The sequence below is a fragment of the Castor canadensis genome, chromosome X, assembly GCF_047511655.1.
Source record: "Castor canadensis chromosome X, mCasCan1.hap1v2, whole genome shotgun sequence".
Classification (NCBI taxonomy): Eukaryota; Metazoa; Chordata; class Mammalia; order Rodentia; family Castoridae; genus Castor; species Castor canadensis.
The window spans coordinates 48,678,763-48,697,088 of NC_133405.1; the positions used below are offsets into that span (position 1 = coordinate 48,678,763).

The 18,326-nt window shown below is 35.6% G+C and overlaps 1 protein-coding gene across 1 annotated transcript in view; it reads right to left on the reverse strand.

The window, feature by feature from the left end:
• The window catches only part of Il1rapl2 (interleukin 1 receptor accessory protein like 2), a 1,059,626-nt gene that overhangs the window by 298,001 nt on the left and 743,299 nt on the right, over positions 1 to 18,326 (reverse strand). The gene's annotated exons all lie outside the window — the stretch shown is intronic.

Sequence of the window (18,326 nt, forward strand, 5' to 3'; positions counted from 1 at the left end):
TTGTGCAGTTATAGTGATAGTAAATACATTATGGGTCTAGGATTCAACTTAAGTCTGTCTCACCCTTGAGTCACAGCCAATAGCCACTACTCTATACTGTCACCTTTATTCCTTGTTCTTTGACTTAAGCCTCTTTCTTTTTATAAGTGCATGGTGGTGTACTCAGTAACCTGAGGCAAGAGAGTCATGACTTTGAGACCGATCTGGGCTAGTTAGCAACACTCTGTCTCAAAAAAAAATAAATTTTATATATCCATATAAGCATCACCAAAAAAACTAACCACATTTGTAAGTTGATAGGGTTTGGAGGTGCATTGACTGAATACCTGTAACTATGTTTATACACTACTCTGTGTCTGAGAAGAATGGGAATTCAATCTTGGATTACTTGGTGTCATTCATTCTTTCAGTCAGTTAATACATGTTTATAATTCTATTATAGGGAAGTAGTCTATCAAATAGTGTGTATCTCTGTTGGAGTGGGGATTTGAAGGATAAATTTAAAGAATAATAGAATCATATTAAGATGCTTAGTAGCAGAAATGGGTGTACACAAATACAATTGTAGTTAATAACAAAGAATAGTAATTGCCTATTTTAATTTCTATTGTTGTATAACAAGTTGCCACAAACAGTAGTTTAAAGAACACATTTATTATTATCTTACATTTTCAGAGGCCAGAAGTTTGATGTGGGTCTCACGGGATTAAAATTAAGGTGTGGCCAGAAGGTCTGTGTGCCATTTTGGATGCACTAGGAGAGTAGTTATTTTCATTCCTTTTCTAGCTTCCAGAGGCTGTCTAGATTTCTTAGTGCTTGACCTTCTCTTATCTTCAAATCCAGGAAAGGAACATTGAGTTCTTATTACATTACCCTGAACTTCTCTTCTCTTTCCTATTTTTAAAGACCCTTATGATACACTGGACCCACCAGGATAATTCAGGATCATTTCTCTATTCTAGAGTCAAGTGATTAGCAACCATAACTTCATTTTGCAACCTTAATTTTGCTCTACAAGATATATTTCTTACAGATGAGGATGTTGACATCTTTGGAAGGGGGCATCATTGTGCCTAGCACCATGCACGAGAGGTAATCAAATAAAATATAAATAATATTTTAAAAAAGGATATGTGATATTTTGTCACATGGGATGATATACATTGCATGTTTTGTACTTTTATAAATGACCTTTACTAGTCTAAGTTTAATCAAATCATCTAGTGAGTAAAATGTCTGTATTTCAACAAAAGTCCATCAAGGCAATTATTTTAATAGATTAGGCTGGTATTAATACTTCTGTTTTCAGCCTAATGGTTTATTTATTTAGGGACTGCCAAACTCATTCGTAGCCTATCAAAATAATGTTTTGTAATGCAAAAGAGCAAGGAAAAGCAAAATATCACTTAAGCAAGTTTGGTTGTTTGGATGTGCTAATAGTCCCTAATGAGAACAGGCATGTGTAGATATTAAATAAACAATTTCTTTAGAATCAAATGTTTCATGACAAAGATAATTTTATTATTCATACACTTTTCTTTTGGTGGACATTAAATGTGGTGTGATATTTAGAGCTCAAGAATAAATTGGCCTCCTAAGGGAAGAGCCATTCTAACATAGTGGAAAACAGAGCTGCTGTCAATCACAAGGCATTATTGTTCTACCCTCCTCCATGTCAGCTATTTCCGGATCTGTTTTATGATTGTTAGTTCCTCATTTGTTTGCATGAGAGCAAGCCAACTGCATGGTAATGAAAAATTTAAATTGTTGCTGGATGTGTTGATGCTCACCTGCAATCCTAGTACTCAGGAGGCTGAGGTAGGAGGATCATGAATTTGAGGCCAGCCTGGGCTACATAGCCGAAGCTCTATCTCAAAAAAAAAAAGGGAAAAAATATGAATTATTAGGTATTGTTTTCACTTTGCAGATGAGAAAGCTGAAGTTTAAAAAGGTTAAATCATGAACCTCAGGACTCACCTCTGGAGACCAATGGCCAGAACCAGGATTCAAATCTCAATTTACTGACTACTCTCTACAGTCTCCCACTCTCATTTAATCCTTACAACATTGCTACGAGATAAGGACTACTATTGATCCTGCTTTGTCCTTGAGGAAATTAAGTTTCAGAGAGGTTAGGTAACTTGACCAAAGTTACTCAGCTAGCAAAATTCAGAAGTGTCTATTGGACTTAAAGTTGGGCTCTTGGTCCCTGAATTTCTTTAGGATGAATATTTAATAGCATTTCAAATGAACTTAATCATACTAGAATATCTGAAAATAATTTTGCTTTCCATTTTCATTACTAAAGTCAGGTCCTGGCCCTTAGAAATCTTGATTAATTTCCCACATGATGGCAGCTCTCTGGGAGGTTTCCAAGCTTGTTCCCTATCTGCATAACACTGATGAGCACTAATTTAATTAGTCAAATATAAGTTGATGATCTATGATGTTGAAATTGATTTTCAAATGAAGCCAATTATGACTGCTCACAGCTCCAAGGAAAAATATAAGCTGAAGTGATTTCAAGATGCAATTATTGGATGCAGAAGAATCAAAGAAAGTAGAAAAACACAACTGAATTTACAAAGTACTTTCTCCTTCCCATTATTATCTCATTAAGTCCAACTGGGAAAATATGAAGGCAAGAATTATTGTCTCCAGACACTGAGATATGAAAGCTTAGGAATTTTTCCAACTAGGATGCAAGTCTACCAAAACAGGTGCTTTATCTTTCTGAGTTAACTTCATGAACTTGCCTTCTAACTGTTGAACTTTAAAGATGGTCTTGTGTTTTCTGATAGGATAAGTATCTCCTGAGCTTTCATTATCATTCACTTATCCTCTGGTATATCTTTGTTAAGAAAATGGACCCAGTGCTCAGAAGGAAAGGCTGAGTGCTTAAATAAGTAACATTTGAAAGACCATAATGCAGGCTAATGCTGTGATATGCAAGCCAATTCCCACTACAATCTACATTTTAATGAAACAGTTTCCAACTGTAGTCTAATTCACAGAAGGGTCTGCACATCACCCTCAATGCTACTCCCACCACATCATCCCTTGGTCTGTACTGACACTTCCCCTGCAAAACATTCCAGTATAGACCAGACAGAATCCCAGGTGTTCAGGGCTGCTCTGGCCTTTTGCCAAATTGATCTGGTGCCACTGGATGTTTCTACAGCAAACATGCACTTTCTCTGAGAGAGTCTGTAGTCAAGAAGTGGTCAGGTCATTTGTGAGAGAACAAAAGGCTTTTCAGGAAACTCTTTTGTGGGGGTGATTTCCTGGGGTTACGAACCAGGTGAAATCCTGCAGGTGGATGTCCCTGCATTAGGTGACTCAGTGTGTGCTGCTCTGATTTTAACCTGACAGGCTAAGTTACACATCAAACTAAAACCCAGGTCTTTAGGATCTTTGTCTGTGAGCTGATGCCCCATCAACGCTTTAGCATGAGCCTGACAGCTGGAGCTTGCTAGCATCTAGCCATTTAATCTCAGACAGCCTCAAAGAACAAAAAAGCACTGCTTATTTCTTGAGAAGGGAATTTCAGTTCTTGGGATAGCAAAATCTCCTCACCCCCTCGCCTGTTTTATGTCTATTCAGACCTTGGAAGTATCTGTGATGCTCATCAGCATGGAGCTGATCTCACCCTAATTCAGAGCAGATGGCTGCTTGTATGTTATGACTTTATAGGGAAAGTCTCTCCCAACTTTTGCAAACACCTGCCACCCACTATCTAGGTCACAAAACTCTATAATGTTGGTCTTAAACGCATAGGATCTGAATTAAGGACACTTGAGTTTGAGTTCTGGTTTTATCATTTACTGTGTGATCTTGGTCATGATTCTCAACCTCCTCTAGGACTCAACTTCCTTAATGCCTAACTGTGGGTGACAATAGTACCCACTTTTTAGGATTAGTCATGAGAATTAAATAATATCATGGTTCTGAAATGCTAAACAGAGAACTGACTATAGTTTTATTCTTAATAAATTATAACAAATATGATTGATTTTCCATTAAGGAATATTGTACTGTATTCTCCCCAAGGAAAAAGAACCAATTAATTATATTATACCGAATGAATAACAGAATAGATATGAGAAGGAGAGGAAGGTTGAAAGAACAAGGGTGAGGTTCTGAAAGGAAGATATAAGAGTAGGGTAGGTAGAGATACACAGTATCTAGATCACCAAAATTAGTCTCACTCGCTTCAAAAATTCACTTGTCCAGTATCACAGCCATCACAGTACCTATGCATACAGATCCAGATCTAAAACTCAACACAGCCAGCATCTGCCTTAGTAATGAAATCAAGTTTTATATGCAAACTTAAAACACATTTATAATAATGCATAAGAATGAGCTAGCAGGTATGTTTCAATAGTCTCTGTGTAGACAATATACTCAGCAAAAGTTACTGATTTTATTGACACCTCCTCTTGTCAACTTCTGCAAAACCAAAAGGCGAATAATTTGGGTAACTGGACTTTCAACCATTTGCCAATTTTGCTCAAAAGCAAATAGGCAAATTATTGGCAGAATAATGGAAGCCATTTCATCAACATAATATAATGTCTTCCACAGTGGATAATCTAAAAGCAGCTCAGTTTTATGTGGTATCTATGAGTCCTGGGATAAGATTTAAGAGATCTGGGTTCTAATTCTGACTCCTGTAGTAATTTGCAGTATGTTCTTGGACAATTCATTTAACTTTTCTGTTGCTTACCTTCATCTTCAAAATGGGGATGGCAAGTGCCCTGTGTAGTTGTTGGGTTAATATGAGGAACAAATAATAAAAGGAATATAAAATCTCTAGGAGATATAAAAAAGAAACTAAATATATGAGCTGTAAAACTAGAAATGTCCCCTAAATTCACAACTTCCAACAATGCATCCCAGAGATATACCTGTATTATGCCATTCTTAAGACTCCCTGAAGAGAATATATACAGGAACGTTTCAGTTCCTTGTTCAGTGTTTAAAAACATTTTCCCACAATAGCACTCAATTTTATATTTAGTGTAAATTGATCTAACTGTAATGAAAGGCTACATTTATTGAAGAAATGGGAGAAGAATCATTAGCTACATTTCTGGAAAAAAATACTACATAACATTTGTATAGCACTTACTATAAGCCAGGAACTGTTGTAAGGACTTATATATTAATGCATTTAATGCTTCCAACAACTCTAAAGACTTAGGTATTAATACATTTAATGCTTCCAACAATTCTATGCATGAACTACGTCCTATTATCATCTCTATTTTACAGAGAAAAACTAAGGCATCAAGAAATTATATTAGAACTGAAGGCCACACAGCTAGTAAGAAACAGAGCCAAGGGGAGAATTTACACAATCTGACTCCAGAGTCATTGTTAAGTATAAGCTTAATAGTATCTTGATCACTTTATAGCATTTCAATGGTATTTAGCTCTCATAATCTTATAAAGATTCTTGTTCTCCTACCTAGTATATGTGTTCCTTCTGCAGAGTCCCCAGCATTCAGCCTTGACTTGAGAACTCTGCAACAAACTCAGTACCTCACAAGGTCAATTATTTCAATTTTTACTAACTCTATTAAAAATTTCTTCTCTAAATTTTGTCTCTTTGTATGTTTTACCAGTTAGTCCTATTTTTGCTCTCAGGAATAACACAGAATAAACTCAGTATACCTCCTACATAGCAATGCCTAAAATATTTCTAAACAAATGTCTTGGTCTCTTTCACCCCTTGCCCTTCTGAAAATCTTCCCCTTTCTAGGCTAAATGCTCCAAGTTCTTTCAATTGTCCATTGTCTTTTAGGTAACATGTTTTCCAAAAACCTTTTCCATCTCAGACATCCTTTTTTGGATACAATCTAGTCTGTCAATAGGCCTCTTAAATATGGCATAGTAAACTGAACACATAATTTAAGATGTCATCTAAAGTGCAGGGGAACCAATACTTCTATTGTTCTGGAGTCTACCTTTTTTGATGTGGACTAAGAGGGAATTAGTATTTTTGGCAATCTAGTCACCCTCGTCATGCTCTTAGCCAAATAAAATCCCAAGACTGTACTTTTGCTGTTGGATTTTTGGACCTGAATGAAAAGTTTAACATTTTTTCCTATTAAATGTGATCTGGTTAGTTTCAACCCATCATTCCAAACTACTGAGCTCTTTTTGAATAAGAATTATGTCCTCCAAAGAATTAACTGTCCCTCCCAACTTCCCCACATCTGACAATGTGATAAGTATAATTTATATTTATCTAAGTCACTGATAAAAAATGCAGAACAGGACAACACCCTGAGAGAGGGCTCTGTGCTGGTCAACATTAATTCATTAATGTATGGTGAAGTATGGTACCTGTTTACAGCCCCACATTGTGCTATATTCCTTTGACTCTGCTTCACACTCTGGGCCATTCTTTCTCAAACTAAATAAGCAAAATAATTTGTGGGACCCAGTGACAAATGAAAATATGGGATCCTTTTTTCAAATAATATTACAAATATCAAGATAGTCATAGCAGATTATTAAACCAATTACAGGGCCATTCTAAGTACAGGATCCTGTGTAAGTGCATAGATCACAGGCCCTTGAGGTCAACACTGCCCCCACATTTTACTCTGACAGAGACTACTAGCTTTTCAGCAAAATCTGTTCCCTTTTCTTTCTGAACACATACCTAGACTTCACGTTTGCCAATTTCCCTTGCAGTTAGGTGTTACCATATGTCTGAGTTCTAGCCAATGCACTGTGAGTGGGAGGAATATGCACTACTTCCAGGTCTGACCCATAAAAATCTCCCACGCAAGATTTGTCATGCCACTTTCTATTCCACAAACTTCAAACAGATGACAATGGTGACCTTGAAAGCCATATGCTGAAGACAATTAAATTAATGAAGGAGCTTGGGTCCTTAAATTAGGAACACTTGGTAGGACTTTGTATGAGCCAAAATTAAATTTGTATCATAGCTATACCTGAGTCTTTTGTTACAGTTGCTATTGTCACCCTATGCAATGCTTGATATACAGAATTATCCAGAGGACAAGTTAAAGTTCAGATTTCTAGGTTCTTCTACTAAAGAATAGAATCCAGTGAATCTGGAGTGGGAAGTAGGAATCTATACATTTAGCAAGCCATTCCACAGTTGATTCTGACAATAGGAGAGTTTCAGGGCATGTTGACCTAGGGTTTTCCTTCCATTTTCCCTATCATAATGCCCTTCTGGCCTATGTTCTCTCTCCTCCTGGTTTTTGCTTCCAAGGTAACATTTACCTCATATTTTTAATTAATCTGCTCCATAAAGTACAGACTTTATTTCTGGAGCTCCTGCAGTCAGCTTATAAATATGGGATGAAAGTCAGACTCAAATGATGGAGGAGCAGAAACCACAAGACTAGATTCTTGATGACCTATACCAGTTTGGAACTTTCACATTCCTGGTTTGTTTGTTTGTTTGTTTGTTTGTTTTTGCTTGAGAGAATCAACATGCATGCCTTTGAATAATGATTAAGTAAGGTTTTCTATTCTATGTGCTAGAATCTAATACTAACCCACAGGAAATCATACTGAAATATGGTGCCTGTGTTAGTCAAACTTTTCATCACTGTGATAAATACCTGAGAGAAACTATTTAAAGGAGGAAAGATTTATTTTGGTTCATGGTTTCAGAGGTTCCAGTCCATGATCGACTGGCTTCATTGCTTTTAGTATTGTGGCAAAGCAGAAACATAACGGAGGCAGGGCATAGTGGAGAAAAGCTGTTCACATCTTGGCAGCAAGGAAACAAAGTAGTTACAGGAAGGGCCCAGGGCGAAGGTATACCTTTCCAGGGAATGCCTCCAGTGACCTACTTCCTCCATCTGGCCCTACCTCCTATGTTTCACCACTTTTCAATAATGCCATAATATTATGAAGCCATTTAAGGATTAACACATTGATTAGGTCAGAGACCTCAGGATCCAATGACTTTCCAAAAGCTGACAACCAAGCCCCTAACACATGAGCCTTTTGAGGATGTCTAGATTCAAACCATAACAGTGTTCTTTCAGGATCCATGATATATATTTTGTTATGCTGATGGTTGCTTTCTGCCTTCACATAAAAGAAGGATTTCCCTGAGTAACTTGCTCAATTGAGTGACAAGATAAAAGTGATGGAACTCAATATTTCATTTCACTAGGATCTTAAATAAAATTTTGTTTCTCTTTGGTTAACAAGAACTGTCTCAATAAAGTCTAGAGAAATCACTGTTAAGGTCTTAAAATCCCATGTTTCCTCTTTTTGATGAATAAAAGCTTTACCTTATACCAGTTCACACATTTTTTAACCCCATGAAGAGTAAGTAAGTGTGCTCTTGAGAAGTTACAAGATCACTGAAGCACCCTGATTGTTTCAAGTCAATTTTGTAAAGCATATTTGAGAATGGTTCATTCATTCTCCTTTCTTTTTCATCTATTAAAAAGTAAAGAAAGAGTGATGGATGAAGCAGGATCTGATCATTTATCTTGAAGGGACAGTTGGAGTTTTTGCATACAAATGAAAGCTATCATTCTTGTCAACCTTAAATTGGTGCTCTAAACACTATGTCTGCAGTCAATTAATATTCTATGACCAATCAGAGCACTCATGTAGAGTGTTCTGCCATCCTGAAACATAATCCCAGTGCCAAGAATTATCAGCTTCAGAAGATGGAACAGTTTTGACTTGTGATTTCTAACCAAACTGAATCAATATATTATTCATTTATGCTAAAAGCATGTATTTTCCAAGAAATATTTTGACTGAACATATCTCGAAAATGAAAAGCAGCTGAATAAAAGGCCTAAATTACTTGAGATTAGACATTCTGAACAGTAATGCCACCACAGGGTCCAATTCCACAAAGATTAGCTTTCTAAGGACCATACTTATGGCTGGGGACTTATACAGTTCTGATTTCTGATTCAGGAGACAAAATTACCACTTGGCTGGTTGACTTGAACCATCAATTCTGGCTTTCAGTGGTGCCATCACGGATCCCTTGCAAATCCTTGCAATATGCCAATTTTGGATGTTCTAGAAAGATATATGTGTACCATTAACAATGTCAGGGATAAAATATGCTTACTGAGCATGCTCAAGGGATATTATGCCCTTACAAGATAGAAAAGCTAGAGAACAAAGACCACAGGCTTATTGACAGCTAACCAGCATTCACGGGCAGCTTTAAAACTGGAGAGAGACAGAAAAAAACTTGCTTAAAGCCCATTGTCCTTGAACAAAGGGAGAAAGTCCCTTGTACAGAAAAGGAAGGTCAATTTTCCCACTCCGAAATGTTGACAGCACTTTACTTACCGAGGTAGCAATCTACCAAGTGGGAAAATTGTTGATTTTCTAACTCTTTAAGTTGGCAAAAATACCTGTGAGAAGTTCTTTCTGGCTATTAGGACTCAGGTTAAAGTTCAGGAGTAGGTAAAGCAGTCCTCTGTCAGGATGAACTAATGAGTTACCACAGATCCAGAGTTCATCCATCTTTACACATAGTTAAATATGAGAAGATATTAACATCCATATATGTTTGTTTCAATATCTTTGAAATAAAAACAAGTCTGTATCTTTAATAACAGAGGAAAATAAATCAACAATAGTTTATAACTAACAATCTGTTTTAAAAATCAGAACAGGCACTCATAGTCAATAATTATATATTTCTATGACTTGATAAAAAAATTCTTTTCTTTTGGCAGTACTGGGGTTTTAACTCAGGGTCTCATGCTTGGCAGGTAGGCACTCTACCACTTGAGCCATATCTCAAGGTGTTTTTACTCTGGTTGTTTTGAAGATAGGGTCTTGGTTTTCACCCAGGCCAACCTGGACTGAGATTCTCTTATTTTATTTTATGCTTTCCACTGTCATTGGAATGACAGGCATGTACCACTACATGCAGCATTTTTTCTGTTGAGATGGAGTGTCCCAAACATTTCTGCCCTGAATGGCCTTGAACCTCAGTCCTTCCAATCATTGTCTCCCAAGTAGCTATTGTGACGGGTGTGAGCTACAGGCATGAAATACCAGCCCCTGGCTCAAAGAGACTCTTGAGGAAAAAAACACACTGGGAGAATGATGGTGGGGATAATCCAAACCAAGGTATACTGTAAGCATATATGGAAATGTCACAATGAAATTCTCGATACAAAGTTAATTTACTCTCTCAAGAAAAAACAACCATTTTTTGAGAGTTAATTTCAAAGAGAAAAACATGGTTATCTTTTAGAATTGAAACTTGAAAAAGAAGTGACCGCTATGTTGTCTTCTTTCTAAATGAAAGAAGAAATAGAGACTATGGTAATAAATTATGGATTCATTCATAGAAAAATTTTCTTTTATTGCCAAATAATCATTACAATAATGGGAAAAGGATTTCTAGCTAGACATGGATTCAAATCCAAGCTCCACTACTTATGAGCTCTATAACCTTATGAAAACTACATAACCACTCTGTGCTTCAGTGTCCTCACCAGTGAGAACATTAAGCATTTATCTTATATGGTTGTTATAGGGACTAACTAAGATAAAATGTGAAAGTCCTGTCATATAGTGATCACTTGATAAATTGGAGCTGATTTGATTTTGGTTATTATCACAATCTTCTCTGTGGGTTCAAGTTGTTATCTCTATAAAATTCAAATAGGTAATGCCCTCCAAATTGGTGTCATATCTCAATGTAATTTCCTAAAGGTATCTTTTCCAGAGGTATTGATTGAGTCTATTATGTGCAAGGTACTGTAAAGAAACAGATGAAGATTTTTCAGTTGCTGCCTTCAAGGAATATACAGTCAATTTTAAAGTATGTAAACTATTTTGGCAAATTGCTATAAATGGTCTCTGGCTAGAAATGCTTAACCTATGATGAGGAAGATAAACCAAAGACTAGAGTACCAAACTATCCCCAAATTCCTTACATATGCAGAAGCAATGTGGGAAGACATATACTAAAATCACACTGAAAGTGATTTATTCATAGATTCTAGATTAAACTGAAACTATATAAGGTAAAATTTCTCAACATAGCCATTGCCCTGTACATTTAAGAGATGAAATAAAGTGTAAAATTTACCTACTAGAAGGAAGTTTCTGTGACTCATTATTCTTACTACTGACTGCTTGTTCTGTATATCTTCTGTGTGGGTGTATGCATGTGCACATGTGTGTCTTCTAGGCTCATGATATGTGTTATGGGGGCATTATGTATGTAGGTTATTATATATCATTTTATGAAAAAAACACTGAAAAAATTAGGTAGAAAAGGACTGTACTTCAACATAATAAAGGTCATTTATAATAAGCAGACTGTTGGCCTCATACTGAATGGGGGGAAAGCTGAAAGCTTTCTCTCTAGAATTTGGAGCAAGACAAGGATTTCTGCTTTTACCATTATTATTCAACACTGCTGGAAGCCCTAGCCAGAACATTCAGAGAACAAAAAGAAATAAAGGTCATCCAAATTGGAAAAGAGAAGTCAAGTATACAGTGATTGCAGATGACATGATCTTCTAGAGTGAAAACCCCAAGCACTCCACCAAAATCCTATTAGAAGTAATAAATGAATTCTGCAAAGTTGCAGGGTAAAAAAATCAACATACAAAACCTAGTAGTATTGCTACATGCCAATAATGAATTATTTGAAATAGAAATAGAGAAAACAATCATATTTATAATAGCTACAAAATAAATAAAATACCTAGAAATAAATTTAACCAAAGAGGTGAAAGATCTTCATAATGAAAATTATAGAACATTGATAGAAGAAATATAAGAGGACACAAAAAGGCAGAAAGATATCCTGTGTTCATGGATTAAAAGAGGCAATATTGTTGAAATGTCTAGGCTGCCCAAAGTGATGTATAGATTTAATGCAATTGCTATTGAAATGCCAATCCATTCTTCACAATACCAGAAAAACCTATTCTAAAATTTATATAGAACCACAAAAACAATCCTGAAGAGCTAAAGCCATCTTGAGCAAAAAGAACAAAACACAAGACATTATAGAACCTGACTTCAAAATCTACTACAAACCATAGTAATCAAAACAGCATGGTATTAGCATAAAAAACAGGTGCACAGATCAATGGAACAAAATAGAGATCCTAGAATTAAGTTCACACATCTACAGCCAATTAATTTTCAACAAAGGTGTTAAAAATATACATTAAAGAATGGACAGTCTTTTCAATAAATGGTGTCGGGAACATTGGGTAACCACATGCAGAAGAATAAAGCTAGACTTCTCTCACCAGGTACACAAAGCAACTGAAAATGGATTAAAGACTTAAATGAAAGAACTGAAACTATAAAACTATTAGAAGAAAATATAGGAGAAATGCTTCATGATATTGGAATGAAAAAGGATTTATTAGAGAAGACCTCCCACAAACAGGAAACAAAAGCAAACATAGATAAATGAGATTATATCAAACTGGAAAGTTTCTACACAGAAAAGAAAATAATCTACAGAGTGCATAGGCAACCTATGGAATAAAAGAAAACATTTTCAAAGTGTGTATCTGACAAGGGGTTGATATCCAGAATTTATAAGGAACTCCATGGGCAATAGATCTAAACAGGCATTTCTCTTTTTTTGCATTCAAGTAAAACAATTCTTTGTTTTGTTTCTCTTTATAAAGTTTTTATATTCATTATATGGGGGATTCATAGTGACAATTCAGATTAGGCTTATGTTGAAAAGAAAACACATGAATGTCTAACAGTTACAAGAAAAAATGCTCATAATCACTAATCAACAGGGAGAGGCAAATAAAACCATGATGAGATATTATATCATCCCAGTAGGAATGACAAGTATCAAAAAAGCAAATACATCCTAGTGAAGATGTGAGCAAAAGGAACCCTTATACACTGTTGTCAGAAATGTAAATTAGTAAGGTTACTGTGAAAAAAATATGGAGCTTCATCAAAAATGAAAAATAGAACTACCATATGACCAAGCAATTCCACTACTGAGTATGCATCCAAATGAAATGAAATCAGTATGTAGAAGAGACATCTGAATCCCCATGTTCAATGCAGCACTATACACAATAGCCAAGAAATGCAACAACTTAGTGTCCAGCAACGAACAAATGGATTAGAAATGTGCTACACATGAAAAATGCAATATTATCCAGCCAAAAAGAATGAAATCCTGTCATTTGCAGCAATATGAATAAAACTGGAGGTCATTGTATTAAGTGAAGTAAGGAAGGAGCAGAAAGACAAGTAGCACATGCTCTTATGTGGAATCTAAAACAAAGTTCATTTCATAGAAGTTAAGAGTAGAATGGTGGTTACTAGAGACTAGAGAGGTGAGGGATGGGGAAAGGTTGAATGAGTATTAAGTTCAAGCTAGACAGGACTGAGAAGTTCTGATGTGCTTTCACACAGTAGGGTGACAATTGATAACAAAAATACACTGCATGTTCAAAAATGTAGAAGAAAGTATTTTGAAACCTTTTACCATATGAAATGATAAATGTTTGGGGAGATAAATATGTTTAACTAGACTGAAATGTTGCACTCTCTCTCTCTCTCCCTCTCTCTCTGTCTATATATATATGATTACAAATTATCCTGTTAATATGTACAATTTTTCTGTTTTAGTGTATCAGTTTAAAATAATTTAAGAACATATATATCTCAGGTCAGGCGTGGTGGCTTATGTCTGTCATCTCAGCTACTCCAGAGGCAGAGATAGAGAAGATTGGGTTCAAGGGCAGGCTGGCAAAAGTTAGTAAGACTCTATCTCAACAAACAAGCCAGGCATTTCAGGGCACAGTATCAATCCCAGCTATAGGGGAGGAATTGATAGGAGGACCACAGTCCAAGGTGGGCTCCAGGCAAAAGTGTGGTATCATCCTGAAAAATAAGCTAAGGCAAAAAAGGGCTGGGAGTGTGGTTGAAGTGGTAGAGGACTTGCCTAGCAACTGTAAGTTCTTGAGCTCAAACCCTAGTACTCCCCTTGCAAAGTATCTAGTCCAGTCACCTGGTTTTGCATAAACAAGGACCAAATGAAGTAAAATCATTTTGTTCAAAGTAAAATGTCTGATTATTAACAAACTAGAACTAGAATCCTAAGCTTTATCTAGCACTTTCCTAGATCCTGGAAGGATTCTCAATAGTTAATAGTAAGCCGAGAGCTTACTTATATTTTTGTGGGAAGAGAGCCCGATTCTCATCTTTGCCTCAATCCACTCTCCGATTCCTTACTTTTAATTGGATGAACGGCATAAGAAGTATTTGGTAAATAATTACTGATGCAGGGAAAACCTTGTGGCTTGATTCAACATTGGTGAAAAAAGATCCATAGAATCTCCTATTCCATATAAGGTAAGTATATTGTTGCTAAAGAAGAGGAAAAAAAATCCTAGTAATCATTTATACTTTGCCAAACATATAAAATTAACAAGATTCTTTTCTATTGTTATATCAAATAATCATACTTTACAGAATAAACTTTCAGATAAGCATATCAACCAATGATTTTAAATGAGGGTTGTGCCAGGAGAGATAAAACTGAACCTATCTTCCTAACACTTAACAGACAGCAAAGAAAATGGAGGTCAAGGCTGCAAAAGGCCAATCAGGAGAGAGTTCTAGTAATTTGAACCAAGGGTAAGAAGTGTGGGCTGAGTTTGGCAAAAGGTCCTATGAGGTGGGGCAGGATAATTTAACCTCTTCATTTTGATTCAGGTCTGAAGAATTATATTGGAAAAGAAGGATGGGAAGAGAATGAGGGAAAGCACTGATGTAAAAGTAACTGGGCTGCTTCTCTCAGAGGCCCTGGTTTGATGAATTGCCAGGTACTACACAAATTCATTAATTTGTCTCTGAGAACAATCATTCTGACCTTAACTTTTTCAATAGCTATTTTAGCAAACTATTCCTTAAAAGTCTTAAACTGGAGCAAATAGCTAAGGACAAGAAGATACTTTTTCAAACATTCTTCACACAATGACAAAGTGTAATTAAAACCAGCAGCTATTTTAAGAGCCTCTGTAATAAATAAAGCCAAAACACAATGCAGTTTATGTATAAATTCCAAGCACTCTTCATCTTAACTAAAATGACATGGGGAATGCAAATCTATAGCTTCAGCAAATTTTCTCTTTCTAAAAGTAATTTATCACTGTCAGATTACATTGCAATTTCATGAAATGGGCTTTGGTGGCATTTTGAAAAATTAGGAAAAGGGATTGCAAACTGGAATGGAATAAAGAAAATATTACATAACCCCAAGTGAGATATTAATCTTCATCCAGATGGCCATTGTACTTTCATTATCAGAAAATAGGACCACACACAGCTCCTTAATAATCCAAATTTTGATAGCACTAAGTATCCCAGTAATGAGATAACTTGGGGCTTATCCCCAGACAGGAAGAATTAATAATGCGGTATGAAAGTCTTCCTTGGGGGTGGAACAGATAATGGGGAGAGAATTCCAAGGGTACAATGAAGGTGGGTATTTTCTAATGTTTTGTTTATTTAGGAATCAAAAGAATACAACTCTGACAAGATACAATGTGTTTCTTTCCTAAGGAACCACACTACAAACTCCATGTACAAACACGCACAGTCCCATACTGCTGTACATACACATAACACATATATACCTAGATATTGCTTCTTTCATCTGTATGCTGCATTAAGCATTCACATAGCTCTTGTTTATAGTTTATTTCAAGCTCTTTTCTTGCTATTAAGGTATATTTTGCTATTACTTCTCACTTCATTTCTCTTGCAGTGGATTTACAACAGAATATAATTGTCCAAAATCAAACTTCTCAGGGAATGTTCAGTGATTTTTCTTAAATACAAATTTCTTAAAAGAGACCAGAAACTTACTCTTTAGAAAGTCTGAACCTTCAAGAGGGAGAGAAAAGTGGGATGAGTTTAATTTAAGCAGAAGAGTAAGGATTTGTGTTCAGATTTGGGGGAACTAACATATTCCATTTGGAAATGGAATTAACCATTTCAAGTCAGTAGGGTAACGTTTAGTAAAATAGGAATTCTCACCCTTGGATTAACCCAAAATTTTGTTAATAATAAAATGACCTAAAGGTATATGTAGTGAAATTGTTAGAACCCAGTCCCTCACCCAGTTTCTATACACAGTTGAGCTGAAGGGAACTAATGTTATTATCCTGATAGAAGGTACTGAGGTCACTGTCACTACAGAAACAATCTGTAAAGTATGGAGTGGTTCCACATAGGCATCCATGGGTCATGGGTCTGTAACTCTCCTTGAATATCAACAGCAGCCAGCAATAATCACTGAGTACTTACTGTGTGGCAGGCACAGTGTTTGGCACATTGTATGTATTATTTCATTTAATCCTCTCAACATCAATCACCTGAATATAATATAGGAAATTCACATTTTATACATAAGGAAACTAGAATATACATAACAGAACACAGGCATAACCTTGTATCCATCTTCCTTAAGTACCTGTGTTCCTTCGAAGTTTTGTTTCTAGCAACAGGCTAGAGTGACCTGTTTTAACTCCCTTGCCTTTTAATCTAATGAGACATAGGTTCATTCTGGGTAATGGATGAAATTCTGTCTGCTATTTGGTCTGGATGGATAGGTGCCTGAGTTTTACCTAAAACTCTGTGTAAAAGTTCATGATCTATTCAATAAAAATGGTTTCCCAAGAAGAGATTTTTTTTAAGCAAAGATGGAGAAGACTAGAGGAGCTCTATCCTATCGGTAACTAAACATTCTCAGATGTTTTGGTATGTTTAACATCATAATATTCTAATCATAGATTTCTGCCTCTGCATTTCAGAGTAAGGGAAGAGGAAGATTGACAGTAAATTTATTATCTAGCTTGCTAACCTCTGGTACTTGGAAAAATTCCCAGACGAACACTGTCATTATTTATGCACTTATGTGATTAATAAACCACTTATGGTAGAAACAAAGCAAAAAGAAGTGGTGCACGTGTGCCTGGAAGGAGAGTGGAAGGGAGAGAAACAGAGACAAAAAGAAAGAGAGCAAAAGAAAGAAAGAAAGGGAGAGAGGAAGAAGGAAGAGCAGAGATATGAGAGTACCAGCAGTCTTTGTTTAACAGATAGATATATGGTAAGATTCTGGAGATTGAGGGTGCATTCCCTCTTGCACTTTGTGCTGCCTTTCTTAAAGGATACTACTTGTTTTTAAAACATTTTTGTGGTCCCTGGAGAGCCTTCCACAGAGCAGGTTTACCTAGTTTGCCTATGTATTGCAAGAGAAGAAACACAGGAACTGAATCAGGAGATTTGTGGAAGCTGAAGATAGAACTTCATCTACTTCACTATTTTGTCATGATAGGTACAGAGCAAATATGATCAGCTGTTCAACAATTTGATAGCAAAAAATTCTTTAATATTCTAGGCAGAAGAGTGGCATTTCAACTTAGTTTGTACTACTAAATAACTGAAGTAGAGATATTTTTACTCTTAGGCTAATAGCATTTTTATCAACTATTTTTTCTGTAAGGATTTAATGAATGAACATTTCCTTTTACATATATTTGTGAATTTGGATATTTGGTTTGGATGGTAATCCCAGATAGGATAGTAATGCAAATTAGAGAAATAAATTTAAAGGACTTTGCTAGTAAATTTTATTTTTTACTTGAACTGAAACCATACACTCACATATACATGCCCCAAACACTAATGTTATTAATATTGGATATTCTACATAAAAATATGCTAAATATATTTAAATAGATTTTCTATTATTATGGCAATCTGCTTAGCCTCTTAAATAAATACTGTGTTTTTGTGCCCTGTGTCCTACTCACATGACTAAAAAGATAAAGTCAGGAATATTGCACTGCTGCTGAATGCCAAACATAGATGTATGGATAATAATACAAAGGAATAGGAGGCTGTCTAAAGGAAAACTATAAAGATTTTGTAAAAATGATACAAGTTTAAAATAAATATTCAGGAATCAACACACAGAAGATATATAGTCTAGACTGTATAAGTAGATGAACAGAATAAAAATTATTTGCATATGTGTAGAGATTAATATATAGTCAGACACATACAGACAGAATCACATTGGTGTATACATACATACATTCAGTACTGAGCTAAATATTTAAGATCATTCATCTGAGAGTAGCACTTCTGGAATGGGGAATAATAACCTCAACAATCTCCACCTACATAAAAAGCAATGTGAACATTGAAAAGAAACTGTCAAAGTCAACTTTTTCTGAAAACTGGAAATTAAGGACTTATAACAGTCCAATGAATGTTTATTAAAGAAAAAAATGACTGAATTTCAG